A 12,790-nucleotide genomic window follows, 5' to 3' on the forward strand; every position below is an offset into this window, starting at 1 on the left:
CCACTGATGCCGTGGGGAATTGCCAGATCTGGGCTCGGAGGTGAGCTCGCCGGAGAAGCGCGTCATCATTCTCAGAATCTTTAATGCCATGCGATGAGGCTGGTGGAAATTTTGGTTGGCAGAGCTATAGAAGACAATGGACAGCTAACAATTAGGAAATAGCAGAGACAGAGGATAGATACAAGACTCAAGATACACAACAGAGAGGAGAAAATGCAAGGGATGTGATAAATACAGCAGTTTGTGCAGATTTAATTAGTGCAATGCTGAAAATTGACACAGGAACAATACAAAAAACATGCATCCATAGATATACAATGTGTAACACGCATCACATGCAATGTGCTATTATAACACGCATCACATGCAATGTGCTATTATAACCTGCTACTATAAAGTGCTATTATAACACGCATTACATGCAATGTGCTGTTATAACACGAATCACATGCAATGTGCTGTTATAACACGTATCACATGCAATGTATCATTATAACCTGCTATAGAAAAGTGCAAATAAATCATCAGATGTCTGTGCTGATGAGAATGTAAACACCGAAGGAGACCAAATGTTGCATTGCTGTTCGAATACAGGCAGGGAGAGCAGTTTGGGAGCATAATAGCACTCAGAAAGGTCCAGATCGGCATGGGGTCACGCCACTGTGGCTCGAGATTTACATACAGGAATGCCAACGGGGGCATGGAAAATGCAGGCGGGGAAGGGTCACGGGTGACCATCAAGGCCTCATCTTGTGACAGAAGAGGAACATGACCGAGTCAAGCTGTGCAGTCTGTCCCTACGCCAGGCACGAATTCACACGTGTCACTGGGCCGAAACGTGCATGCAGCTACACGAGGGAAAATGCATTCCAGACATATTGCCGGAAAATATTGAAACGCGGACACACAACTTCATTAAAAAACAGAGAGGAAGTCGGCACAGATGGACGCTTACAGACAATTAACCCCATTCAGGCACAGACAACAGCTGGTCCAAGGCAGCTCAGGTTAGGAGCCATGTGTGTCTCAAAGAAACACAGGAAATGACACAGCTAGGAGTTTCAGAAATCAGAGTGTGGAGAAGAGCAGTTTCTCTTCTTTACCTGGAGGAAACCCGAGGATGACATGGGGAGAACATGCAAACTCCTCACACATGTGACCCAGGCGGAGACTCGAACCTGGGACCTAGAGGTGTGAGGCAACAGTGCTAACCACTGCACCACCATGCCGCCCCCCCCCCGACATTCATGTTACCCATTTACGCGATAAGCGTATCAGTGGCGTGGTAGCGCTCTGCTAGCAGGCTAACGGTGGCGCCACAGGGCAGGCGGGGGTCTTCGGGGGCCGGTGTGGCACGCGAGAGACCTTGGCACATATCAGGGCAGGATAATGCCTGACGTCACATGACTGGTTGGCCCAGATGGCGATGCGAGTTCACGTAAGTTCACACGTTCACAGGAGCGCATGTCATACTGAAAAACAACATTAGCCAAGCTGACTAGTTACCGGGAGGTCATCTTGACTTTTAGAGAGGAAATGGGTGTGGTCTCATTATGATGTCATCGCGGGGGTGGGGTTTGTTCGTTTCCAGCAGCATCCCATACTCCAAGTAGTGTTTCTCTTGTTAACTTGATCCTTGGGCGCCAAAGATCCTTTCAAACTGCTTATCCAGTAGAGGACCCTACCCCAGACAGGATAAGGCAGGGGACACCATGCGTGGTAGAGTACACAAACACTCGGGCAACTTTAAGGTGTCAGTTGACTTATCTGGGCGTTCTGCTGCGAAATCCCTGCAGACGGTCAGGAGGTTTGACAGTCTCAGCTACGCGCTGAAGCAGCCCTGCGAAACCTCTCTGAATGTAAGATTAGCCTTGGATGAAATCAATGGCTGCCTATATTTATGCTGAAAACGCAGGCGTAGGTTGGCCGTGCCTAAGGCAGCGGTGCATCTCCTGATTCACGCTTCAGGGAGATCACCTGGCAGAACTCGGAGCGAATGTCACAGACGATCACCTTCCCGCTCTGTCATCGCGCCTCTGCTGCGTTTACTGTTGCCCCTGGCTGGGGGGCAAATCCTTCAGAGGGAAATCACCAGAATCTCGGTGCTCCGACACAGAGATGGAGAGGAGGTAGGGGTGGAGGAGACAGGACATTTCTCCAAACTCAGACCCGAGATTCCGTTCTGAGTAGAGAATCCCCGCACGCGCTCAGTGCAGCCCTTCTCTGAGATCTGCGGTCTATGAGGTGCTGACTCATGTTAGAGTGTAAGATGTGCATTTGTAAGCTGGTCAGTTTTCCTATCCATCAGCTGGTCAAAGTGTCGTTTTAATGCCACATGCTTTAAGGTGAATCCACACTGTGCCTGAGCTCGGTATGCTGAATAGTGCCTAGGATCGCTTGACACGATAAGTTGGATGCCTCTGGTGTCATCGCTAACGGAGCCCGGGCTTGGAGCACAGACATGACATCAGTGATGACACACTGATGTGAATATGTACACTATACATGAACCAGACCTGGAATGAACAGATCTGGTCGGGTGTACAGATGTGGCATGATATACATGCAGCACGGTGAAATGAAAATCACTGCGTTACTCATAACACTGTGTACGCAGTAAATCTATGAGAGGCCCGTGTGTCATCGACCAATTGGCACTTGTCCAAAGTCGGACCCAAAGATGGGACGGAGAGACTGAAGAGCGCGAGGTGCTTTGGGCTGCTGGTCGCGGAGATACCAGAACAGGCTGGACTGTCTGATTGCACTTATCAGTTTATCATGAAAAAGGCCCATCTGGGCACCAGGCAGATCTCTGCAGGGTCCTGGGTCTGAGTCACTGTGACTGTGGATGGTGGATGGTGTGTCATGCATGGTCATGTGATTGGTGTTTTTGCCCATGTGACCTGGAGTGTGGCAGGACTCAGACGTCCTGGCCAATAGTGACTGGGAGACTCTGACCAGCTCTACACCTTTAAGGTGACATATTCTGTAGTTTACATAACTGACCCCCCCCCCCCCCCCCCAAAAAAAAAAAAAAAAAAGTTCCTATGGGAAGACGGATATGTGAAAAAACATTTTGAGCAGGTGAGTGCCACTGGACCACAAAGGTCTGGGTGTAGGGTGTCGTGTCCACGTTACCATGGCACCCGACTAGCAGCCCCCCCCCAGTGACTCAGGTAATGAATCCCTGATGATGAAGACTGCGCCCGATGACCTGGTAATGGTTTAGATGGGGCCAGCTGGGGTGAATTTTGGTGGTGCGTGTAGTGTGTGTGCATGTATGTGTGTGTGGCGGGGGGGGGGGGGGGGGGGGGGGCACACTGGTGGAGCAGGGTGGCTGGATGTGGGTTCGTCTGTTTGCCTTTTGATCTCCAAAGGGATCATGCATCATGCTTCAGGCTGTGTATCGTGATCAGGGTCACGGTGAAAGTTAGAAGGAGGCATCAGCCACGGTCCTACGTCAGCAAACAATAAGTACAGTGATAGTCTGGGCCCTGTAAGCTGCGGGGGGGGGGGGGGGGGGGGTTAATTCCCATTCTGTCCTTTCAGTTCCTCAGTAAACCAAGGGGAACATCGGCTGTGAACATGGCTGGTGAGGAGGCATCGTCGCTCTCTCAGCCCTGCGCCTGAGTGCAGCCTCGCTCTTTGCTGCAATAACGCTGCCTGTCACGCAATGCTGCAGAAAACTACCTTAAAAACATGCAGAGTAAAACATCATAAATATATGCATATCGATCTCGGAAAGCACAGCACACAGAGAGCCGTTTGTTTTATCTCTGGGACCCGGTGCATGAAAACAGCAACTGCCCTGGATGCCAGCTCTTATCAGCTGCTCCATGTGTCCCGCCCTAAGGCCACCGTTCCAAAATCCCCCTCAGGATCGTCTCCCCCACAGCCACCCCCTCCCCCCGCTCCCACCCTGACCATCATGCATCCTTCCAATCCCGGCTTCGTCCGGCAAATACATACAGATTCTGCGAATATGTTTGTGCCACGCAGCGTTGTCGCTGGTCATGTGACTCATCGGCCGGCGTGTACCTGATGTGGAATGGAGTGCCGCATTTCTGTGGTTGCAGATGTACTGCAGATATCTATAGCCTTGTTGTGAAGTGCTGTGAGAGGGCATGGATGTTTAGGAGGCAGAGTCAGCTCAGGGGTCACGCCCCTCTGCTCTCCTGTAAGCGTTTAATATAGTTTGCCATGAGTGTGAGACTGGGAGCGATGGTCCAGTGTTTAGGGCTTAAAAAGTGTCTTTATACCTCATTCAACTGGCCAGCCTGTCATACTACAGGAGCAGCCTGTACTGTATTAACCACAGTGTTGTTTGCATGCTTGCGATCCTGAAGACTGCGCTGTTTTTCACACTTACCTGTGTGTACAAGTGTGTACTCCAGAATATCTGATGGAAAGTACAGGGAGTAGCTGGGAAGTGCCAGAGAACTGGGAGTAATGGAGTACACACAATTTGGTCCCCACAAGGTAAGGTATACCTGGACCACACACAATTTGGTCCCCACAAGGTAAGGTATACCTGGACCACACACAATTTGGTCCCCACAAGGCAAGGTATACCTGGACCACACACAATCACACACATACACACACACATATGCACACACACAATCACACACATATGCACAGACACACACACACACATATATATTCATCTGAAAATATTAAGACACCCCATTAAATATTAAATTCTCTATAAAGAAATATCAATATTAAATCAATATTAAATAAAGTGAATTTGTTTCTTGTTTTTGCATAGATGAAATAATTACATCACCTTTATCTACAGATATAATCTGAAAGAAGATTTAATACTGATATATTGCTATTTCTTAATAAAGAACTAAATATTTAATGGGGTGCCCTCATTTTTTCACACGACTGGACTTACAGGCCATGTTTTTGTTTCATAGCTTCCCTTCATTTTTATGACCTTCAGCGATGTTTACATTTCAGTTCAAATTTATGCAGGAATTCCGAAGACCCGAAAGGGTTCACACACGTTCAGTGGCCCCCGTCCCCCGCGACAGCCCCCCGCGCGTCAGCAGATGTGCCGCCCCGTCCTTGTGCGTGCGGCCGGCCTCACCCCGCTGCTGTACCGCCATGGCCGTGACCCGTCCTCTTTATCTCTGCCTGTTAGCGCCGTCTGGCTCCGGGCCACAACCAGCTAAATGTCATCGCTTGCGTCTTATCGTTTGACTTCCTCGGAACCGGGGACACCAACAACTTCCGGCACTAACTTATTACGTAGAGTATACCACACTCTGTAGTGACGGGAGGGGGGGGGCAGCCTTTCACCTACGGAATGAGGGGGGTTCAAATCCCCTGTGTGTGGATTTCCTCGTACTGTGTCTAAGGCAGCCATGACCAGTGCTGCTCTAACCCCATTGGGGCCCTAGGCAAGCTCCGCCCCCTCATCCTGCCCCCCCCCAGAAGATCCTGCCCTGCCATGGTGAGTGAGGGCTCCCGCCCTGCGCCTCGTGGGGTAGACCCCAGACTCGGCCTAATTCCGGATAAAAGACTGAGAAAGAAGGAGGGATGATGTCATTTAAATAAAAAGAAAGAATTGGTATAAAGAAAGGAAGCAGAAAGATAGGGAGCTGTGTGATTTTTCCCACGTCTGCTGTGTCAGTCAGACACCCTCATGAGGGCTAATTGTTTACGAGGTCGTAGTGTGTGTGTGTGTGGGGGGGTGTTTGTGTCGATATGTGTTTACTGCAAACTCCGTCATGCGTACCTTCCCCAAAACTTACGCTTTTTTCCTTTTTACACACAACATTTTTTACTTTAGTGTAACGTGTGGAATATGACTGGGAACGAAAAGTTCTGTCTCTTTATTTGTCCTGTAAACTTAACACATGATTAATCAAACAGGCCCCATTTACCGTAAATGATTCATTTTGCACTCAGTAGGGCTTTTTACTTACTTTATTTTTATTTGTTGTTCTTTAACTAATTTTATCACAGAATTATATCCCCATTTCCATTTAGTGTCACTCGAGACTTTTATTTTTAGCATTTCTCTCCTGAAAATATGACCTTGGTTCGATAACAGGTCACCAAAAATGGATTTTTATGCAAATAACCGTCTAAGAATAAAACACATGCGATTGTTTGCTGAGCTGAGGGCACGGCAGCACATGCTGAGCTTGTGTGCTCGTAACCTGTAAGGCATCTCCTAAATAAACACATGCAATTACAGCTTGGATGGGCGCGATGATGCACTCTTTCCCAAGCGGATCATTTTTCACCTTTCGGGACCTGAGCGCTTCACTGATTGGCTGGTGGGATTTCATGATATTTTCCCATATTGCGACTGGCTGAGACACAGTGGCATTACGTTAAGGAGCCCTTTCACCACTGGGCAGCTGCTAATAAGGTCCATCGACCGTAACCTACAGCCGTGTGCACTGGGGCGAGGAAGGACGTGCTCTGTCACACGCACATGCCTCATCTGTGCTCCTGCGCCACACAGATTTGAGCCAAGGTTCCAGAGGTGTGAGGCAGCAGTGCGAACCGAAGCACCACTGTGGTGCCCCCTGCCTAGTCTTGATATATTAAATGTTTCAGGTCTTCCTTCTCCCTGCAGACTTTTGGATATGCAGTTTTTTCCACCTGTCATTAACATCTGTCCTGAGAGAGCTGGTCCAACAGAACAACACAGATGATCTTGAGATAAGAACCACCGGCGAAGGAATAGAAATAGATAGAGGCTACAGGAAATGAGGCGTATAAAAACAGGAAGTGTGCGTCACTGTTTTCCCCATTTTGCGGCGCTTAAACAAGGTCATTACCCAGGACCAGCAACCTGCAGGTTCGCCTGTCGCTGCATGGCTGCTCACAAACTTTCCGAGAAGTCAGGCTGTTTTTTTTGTTTTGGGGGGGGGGGGTGGTGATTGAGTGACATTGGGATTTCACAGAAATCTGACAAGCCACTTCCTAGGAAAACGCCGCTTGTTCTTGCCTAATGAGCAGGACCGGCTATAAAAGGGTCTTATCGGCACTGAAGATCGGCCAGTCCGGCTGTGGATGACGGGCAAATTCCACATCTGTATGAGACAGCGGTATTCTAGGCATTATTTTAATGCTGTATTTCAAACTGGGAAGTGGGAATGTTTTCTGAAGGGTGATGTGTAGCGAGAGGCGAGCCAGAGCTTCACAGAGACAGGTGTCTGCTTAATAGGACTTTGAAGACTTGAAGATGGCTGATTGGGTCAGAGACCAGAAATCACTGCAAAGGAGGATATTACCAGCATGAACGATCAGTCTGAGCGTACCTCATCAATGTACGGCCATCCAGTGGGGGCGGCATCTCCAGCAGGGAGGATTTTACCCAGTAAGCTGTAGGTTTGAGTCCCAGGGGAAGCATTGCATGTTTTGCTGGTATGAAAGACTGTAAATTATCATAAAATGCAAACAAAAAAAATAGAAAGAAATAAGGGCCATTGTCAATAGGATTTACTAAGCTGTCAATCACTGACCGGGTTAATCCTATTGGAGCAGACAACGGGACTTTTTTGTGATTGATGGTTCTCTGAGGCTCCGCCCACCAGGGGCTTCAGAGCCCCACCTCCCTGGCTGAATAAACCGGTGGGCTACATGGTCTTTTCCAGATGTGGGTGTTTGGCGAAAGCCCCATGAAAATGTATCATAACTCTGCTTTCTGCCAGGATTATTTATACTTTGTCAAGTTTCCAAGCTTCTGAGATCATCCTGGGATGTAAAAAGAAAACTCACAGATACATCAGCAGCCATCGTCTTAGGTACTCCTGTCTAGCACCAGGTAGGACCCACTTTTGCCTCCAGATCCACCAGTAGATGGGTTTGGGCCCCTAGCCACATATTCATTTCAGGAGTTTGAACGCAGCCACAGTCAGCAAAGCCTACAAAGGGAGACCACTGTTGTTCTGAGCTCTTATTTTTGCCTTCTAGTTACCTGAGTCTGACCTTCTCCTCTGAACTCAGCCACAGTTTTTTTGTTCATCACACCATTTTCTGTCAACTGTGGTCACAGTGGTGTGTTTCTGAGACGCTGGGATTATCAAATCCGAATCCAGCAATCACAATCCCGGCACATTTTACCATCTCTTAGACCTGGAGTCTTGGCTGCTTTGCCAGACAGCAAGCAAACCTGTCAAAACTGTCTAGACGCTGAATGCATTTAGCAAACAAAACAAACAAACCAAACAGGCCAAACAAAACAAACAAACCAAACAGGCCAAACAAAACAAACAAACCAAACAGGCCAAACAAAACAAACAAACCAAACAGGCCAAACAAAACAAACAAACCAAACAGGCCAAACAGAAATCCTTCCATCTAATCCAGTACGGTTCGTGTACAGGTTGCTGTATCTGCACATGTAATTACCAGCAAGTCTCTTCTCGCCTATTTAGGGAGCAGGCATTTTAAGGCATTCTGAACAACACTCGCATTCGAGGAAAACTCCTGTTAATCATTGTCCACTTCCCGCAGCCCGCTAAGTGTTTCTGCTTGGGTGGGTAAGTCTGAAACATTATTCCTGTTGTCATTTTCAGTCACCTGATTTTGGCCCCCCCCAGTCCAGATAAATCCAGTTATATTTCATATTTTTTAGATCCCCTGTCACTCTGGGGCCTTTGGAATCCTCCTAACGCCCCACACCTCCTTACGGCGCCCCTGCCTCCTGACCCAGAATAACTTTAACGGGACTCAATTCCAGATTTTCTATCAGAGTTCAGTCATTTTCACAGTTTCAGTGATCACTTAAACATACGGTGTTTGGGGTTTGGTCACCACTGGCCACTGTCTTTAATAAGTACTGGGGATCTTATCTCCAGCTCTGATAAAGCACTAAATCGGCAACTTGTTTTAAAACACGAAAACAAATCAAAGCTAACACACAGATTGAGCCTCTCTGACTGAACTTCTCAAATGTTTTTCCACTGAGGGAAATTCCTTCCGCTTATAGGTTGCGCCTGGTTCTGTGCTTTAGGTGTCCGCTACCAGAAAGTTGTCTGTTCAAATCCCATGGCTAAATGCTAGCTGAACCCATACAGTAATCCATTTTTCATCTCAGCTGCATGCGCCTGTCACAGAGCAAGATGGGACTCGTAGGTGAAAAGGCAATCTCTTCTTTATTCTATAAATGATTTAAGGAAAAGACAAAAAAAATTAACTACCTAAAAAAGAAGCTTTTCTAATTATAGAATGTCTGTTGTGTTTGAATCAAAGTTAATTGCAGTGCTGAATGACACAAAATCTCAAGAAAAATTATTTAAAAATCTGTTAAACCAAATGATTGTGACCAGTGCTTGTTAAAAAGATTGCGTGAGGAGTGATTCTGCACAGCCATTATCGCTTTTAGAGTAAGCGTGATAACATAGTGTAATTTTAGTTAGATTAGTAATGTTTCCATATTACGCACTCCGACACACAAGTTAAATATAACTTAACCCTCCAATGTGAGCTTTTTATTTTTTTTCCCTCAGATCATGTGTGAATGGCACATGATGGATGACATCATCATTGGGGGACAAGAGCCTCACGTTGCAGCGAGAAGCTGGTGTGGCCAAGTCAGCCTCATTGTATCCAAGACAACGCGGACACCCAGACCGGTGACTAAGACTGATTGTGCGAGTTTCCAGCTCTGCATCTCGCAATGGTGAGGTCTTTCGGAGTGGCACTTTCATATTCCTTTTCTGATTCTGTTTCAGAAAATCTCTTTAATTAAACAGGGCTTTGGTTCATGTGCACATATCTGCATCTAGTTGCTGGTCCACAGTAATGGATGAATTCCTCTTCACAAAGTCAATCACACAGAATCTTCATTCATGCTGTAAACTATCTCTGCCACTCTGTTTATGAGTGTGTCTGAGTGTCGGTTGTGGTGTGATGCTGTTCGGTCTGTTTATGGTTGTGTTTCGTGCTGTCCCTGTTCTGTGTGATGATGAGTGTGTCAGAGTTCAGGTGTATTGGTGTGTACCATTGTGTGTTCATGTGTACCATTGTGTGTTGGTGTGTACCATTTTGTGTAGGTGTGTGCCATTTTGTGTTGATGTGTACCATTGTGTGTTGGTATGCACTATTGTGTGTTGGTGTGCACCATTGTGTGTTCATGTGTACCATTATGTGTTGGTGTGTACCATTTTGTGTTGATGTGTACCATTGTGTGTTGGTGTGCACTATTGTGTGTTGGCGTGCACCATTGTGTGTTCATGTGTACCATTGTGTGTTGGTGTGTACCATTTTGTGTAGGTGTGTGCCATTTTGTGTTGATGTGTACCATTGTGTGTTGGTGTTCACCATTGTGTGTTGATGTGTACCATTGTGTGTTGATGTGTACCATTGTGTATTCATGTGTACCATTGTGTAGGTGTGTGCCATTTTGTGTTGATGTGTACCATTGTGTGTTGGTGTGTACCATTGTGTGTTCATGTGTACCATTGTGTAGGTGTGTGCCATTTTGTGTTGATGTGTACTATTGTGTGTTCATGTGTACCATTGTGTAGGTGTGTGCCATTTTGTGTTGATGTGTACCATTGTGTGTTGGTGTGCACCATTGTGTGTTCATGTGTACCATTGAGTGTTGGTGTGTACCATTTTGTGTAGGTGTGTGCCATTTTGTGTTGATGTGTACCATTGTGTGTTGGTGTGCACTATTGTGTGTTGGTGTGCACCACTGTGTGTTCATGTGTACCATTGTGTGTTGGTGTGCACTATTGTGTTTTGGTGTGCTTACACATAAGCAGCCCAGGTTCTCTGTTTGACAGTTTATCACTGTTGATAGTTTTGACTAACACAGATCACCATTACAAATATCTGAATTATGATTTCATGTGTACTGAATCTATATTTAAGATATGTAAGTATTTATGATCTCACACTTTAACACATAAAAGGGAAAACTTAACACTTAACTCATAGGAAGATTAATAATAGAGCCTGGATACATGACACATTCTGATCGCCCACGAGAGCCAACATGACGCATAAGAAGGACCTAGAAAGTACATGTCAGCATGTAAGGAATCTGCAGTGACTGACAGGGGGTGGGACTAACAGGCAGGTTGTCCAGTGTGTGGTGAGTGTGTTAGAGTGATTGACAATGGGTGGGACTAACAGGCAGGTTGTCCAGTGTGTGGTGAGTGTGTTAGAGTGATTGACAATGGGTGGGACTAACAGGCAGGTTGTCCAGTGTGTGGTGAGTGTGTTAGAGTGATTGACAGGGGGTGGGACTAACAGGCAGGTTGTCCAGTGTGTGGTGAGTGTGTTAGAGTGATTGACAGGGGGTGGGACTAACAGGCAGGTTGTCCAGTGTGTGGTGAGTGTGTTAGAGTGATTGACAATGGGTGGGACTAACAGGCAGGTTGTCCAGTGTGTGGTGAGTGTGTTAGAGTGATTGACAATGGGTGGGACTAACAGGCAGGTTGTCCAGTGTGTGGTGAGTGTGTTAGAGTGATTGACAGGGGGTGGGACTAACAGGCAGGTTGTCCAGTGTGTGGTGAGTGTGCTAGAGTGATTGACAATGGGTGGGACTAACAGGCAGCTTGTCCAGTGTGTGGTGAGTGTGTTAGAGTGATTGACAGGGGGTGGGACTAACAGGCAGGTTGTCCAGTGTGTGGTGAGTGTGCTAGAGTGATTGACAATGGGTGGGACTAACAGGCAGCTTGTCCAGTGTGTGGTGAGTGTGTTAGAGTGATTGACAGGGGGTGGGACTAACAGGCAGGTTGTCCAGTATGTGGTGAGTGTGTTAGAGTGATTGACAGGGGGTGGGACTAACAGGCAGGTTGTCCAGTGTGTGGTGAGTGTGTTAGAGTGATTGACAGGGGGTGGGACTAACAGGCAGGTTGTCCAGTGTGTGGTGAGTGTGTTAGAGTGATTGACAGGGGGTGGGACTAACAGGCAGGTTGTCCAGTGTGTGGTAAGTGTGCTAGAGTGATTGACAATGGGTGGGACTAACAGGCAGCTTGTCCAGTGTGTGGTGAGTGTGTTAGAGTGATTGACAGGGGGTGGGACTAACAGGCAGGTTGTCCAGTGTGTGGTGAGTGTGCTAGAGTGATTGACAATGGGTGGGACTAACAGGCAGCTTGTCCAGTGTGTGGTGAGTGTGTTAGAGTGATTGACAGGGGATGGGACTAACAGGCAGGTTGTCCAGTATGTGGTGAGTGTGTTAGAGTGATTGACAGGTGGTGGGACTAACAGGCAGGTTGTCCAGTGTGTGGTGAGTGTGCTAGAGTGATTGACAGGGGGTGGGACTAACAGGCAGGTTGTCCAGTGTGTGGTGAGTGTGTTAGAGTGATTGACAGGGGGTGGGACTAACAGGCAGGTTGTCCAGTGTGTGGTGAGTGTGTTAGAGTGATTGACAGGGGGTGGGACTAACAGGCAGCTTGTCCAGTGTGTGGTGAGTGTGTTAGAGTGATTGACAGGGGGTGGGACCATTAGGGAAATCGTTCAGTGTTTGAAGTATCTCCACAGTTGATAAGGGTGGGGAGACACAAATGGACATACACACTCTGACAGACAGAAGGACACTTATGCACATATTAATACCTGCCTGGACATTGGCTCATTACCTCTCATCCTAATGAATTTAATGATCTCTGACCCCAATCCAAAATTCAATAAGAAATGAAGTCCAACACGGTGAAGGACCCCAAAATATGTTCTTCACAAGTACGTTGACAGGCACACATACTTACGCTTTAATTGCCTGCATTAGATTGGACCTTCCAGTAACTGTCAATAAATGTCCCTGTTCCACAGTCCAAGAAAACTCAGGGAAAGGTCACAACTGAGC

General features: G+C 47.2%; 1 long non-coding RNA gene across 1 annotated transcript; it reads left to right on the forward strand.

Moving 5' to 3' along the window:
• The first annotated feature begins 7,031 nt into the window (after positions 1-7,031).
• On the forward strand, positions 7,032-12,151 carry LOC125743187 (uncharacterized). Its single transcript, XR_007398302.1, has 6 exons — positions 7,032-7,795; positions 9,483-10,028; positions 10,503-11,059; positions 11,180-11,359; positions 11,780-11,899; positions 11,960-12,151. It is a non-coding gene; the product is annotated as an uncharacterized LOC125743187 (long non-coding RNA).
• Positions 12,152-12,790: the final 639 nt, after the last annotated feature.

This window comes from Brienomyrus brachyistius, chromosome 5, assembly GCF_023856365.1.
Source record: "Brienomyrus brachyistius isolate T26 chromosome 5, BBRACH_0.4, whole genome shotgun sequence".
NCBI classification, from domain to species: domain Eukaryota; kingdom Metazoa; phylum Chordata; class Actinopteri; order Osteoglossiformes; family Mormyridae; genus Brienomyrus; species Brienomyrus brachyistius.